Below are 2,256 nucleotides of genomic sequence, written 5' to 3'. Positions count from 1 at the left end.
CGTGCGTTGAGTGCTACAGTCGTCAAGCATACTCCATCAACAGTTAACGTGCCGTTGCCGTTTCTACGCCGCATCACTGCTGACATACAGGCATGTTCGTTTGGCCGTAAATAATTATAAATTTTCTGTCAGAACAGTATTTTTCTCTCACATCAAATCAACCGATAGTAATAATCTACGATCGTTTTAGCCCCAGTCAAACATGCTGATACGTTAAGATTAATTGTCAAGCGTCGAAGAGTCATGGGCACGCAAAGCTAAGGTGCCTCCTGTACAAGTTGAACAGGTAGACGGATTCTCACTTACCCTCGCTTGTGGGTTGTGGCCTTAGAAAAACGCACGCATGCTTTGGAGGCTTTGACCAAACGGAGCCTCGCAATTCTACAAGTACGGAGTACTACTACTCATCAAATACACGACACTGAGCGCGCTGACTATCTCGTGTGAGATGCCAATGGTGCCCACTTGCAGCCTGTTCGGTTGGTTGGTTCGTATCGTTGCTTGTTTATGAAGAAGAATTATTGATTGATTTGTGTGAGAGAAAAATACTATTACGACTGGAAATTTACGCCACAGCCAAACGAACCAGGGACGAATTGTTGGATTGTTCTCCATGCCGTTAGCGGTTACATTGGCAGCTTCAAGGTCAACCACTATTATAACTTATATTAGCTCCAAATTGGCGATTCAAAAGTTGAGACTTTATGTGAGTCGCACTCGTAGACAAGTTCAGGGTCAACCACTATTATAACAAGCTCGAAATGCGAATACTTTTTTGCCACCATTAGGGCCATGCTCTGTTTTTCCCAATCTGCTCTGTCTCATTACTAGTAGCAGTAATCTTTACAATACCAAATTGTTGGCATTGGACGCGAAGAGAAAGAAAAGGGTAAAAACTGAAGTACAGCGGCCTTAGTCCTAGCTAGTAGCTCCAGAGTGGCGCTTCGGCGACGCCGTCGTCGCAGAACGCGGTGGTGACTGTGGGCGGTGGCTCCACGAGCATCGCCTGCGCCAAGCTCGCATAGTACAAGTCCCAGTTCATGTCATTGAACACGTCCAGTTCGAACGGTGGGGAGTCCTCGGCGGCCGAAGAGGACTCCTCGCCGCCGCCGTCGTCGCTGGCCGGGGAGGACGACGTCGACGACGCGGCCGACGCGCGCCTCCTCCTCCGCGGCCGCAGCTTCGCGGCGCTGGAAGCTCTCCACGGCCTCAGCCACGGCGCGGCGGACGTCGGCGAGGCTGGCGTACGAGGAGGCCGCTGGAACGGCGAGCAGCCACGCCGAGTCCGCGAAGTTGAGGCAGCACGCGCCGCCGGCGATGGCGAGCATGGCGGCGTCGTGCGCGCGGGCCGCGGCGTCCGCGGTGTCGAAGGTGCCGAGCCAGAGCCTGCAGCCGCGCCGCCCCGGCACGCGCACCTCGCAGACCCACCGCCCGGCGTTGCCCCGGCGCCGGACGCCGCGGAACACCGGGTGCCGCGTCTCCCGGAACTTGGTGCGCCCCGTGGGGCGCTTCGGCGGCGACGTCCACACTGTCTGGTGGTGCTCCTGCTCCAGCGCGGTGGAGGCCGACGGCGAGCTGCACGGTGAGCCAGACTCGGCGCTCATCTCCTTCTTGATTGGGCACATCTTAGCTACCTCTATTTTCCTTCGCTTCAAGGTGCTGATCTGCGTTGCTCCTGCTTGAAATTTGTCTTGGTGGTTTTTGCGATGCGAATGCCGAATGGTGGGATTTGCGGGCGCATATTTATAGGTGGCGGCTGAAGCAGAAGTAGAAAGCGCCGGAATGGATTGGAGGCACAGGCACAGCCCAGTTCTCACAGCCGAAGAAAGAAAGCAAAAGGGGAATGCATCTGGCTAAGGCCGCCGCAACTTGCAACCAGGCAACAGGGTGTCTTCGAGAGTGGCCTGCAACTTGCGACCATGATACTGCCTTTTGCTTTCCGTTGCCGGTCTCTCTCTGGTTTCCACAAACATTACCTACGACATGTGCCTTCGCGGCCTTTGATTCTTGTGAAGTGTCAGTTTTGGTTAGCTAGCCTGCAGCATTGGTAATAGGAACTCGTCTTGTGTGATTCAGGGTGTTATCCATGGTCAGTGCCTCAGTGGTCAGCACGTCAAATTGACGGGCCTCAAATCAAATTACATGCAGCCTACCATCATGGATTATTTACTATTGACTGATTTGATGTGAGAAAAAATATTATTCTAATTTATAATATATGATCGTATATGAATAAGCGAACATGCTGATGAGCTT

At 53.4% G+C, this 2,256-nt stretch overlaps 1 pseudogene; it reads right to left on the bottom strand.

The window, feature by feature from the left end:
* Positions 1 to 743: 743 nt before the first annotated feature.
* LOC136535315 (dehydration-responsive element-binding protein 1A-like) lies at positions 744 to 2,054 on the bottom strand (annotated as a pseudogene).
* Positions 2,055 to 2,256: the final 202 nt, after the last annotated feature.

This window comes from Miscanthus floridulus, unplaced genomic scaffold (assembly GCF_019320115.1).
Source record: "Miscanthus floridulus cultivar M001 unplaced genomic scaffold, ASM1932011v1 os_2691, whole genome shotgun sequence".
In the NCBI taxonomy this organism is placed as follows: Eukaryota; Viridiplantae; Streptophyta; class Magnoliopsida; order Poales; family Poaceae; genus Miscanthus; species Miscanthus floridulus.
The sequence above is the reverse complement of the archived record's forward strand: the minus strand, read 5'-3'. Positions and strand labels throughout refer to the sequence as shown.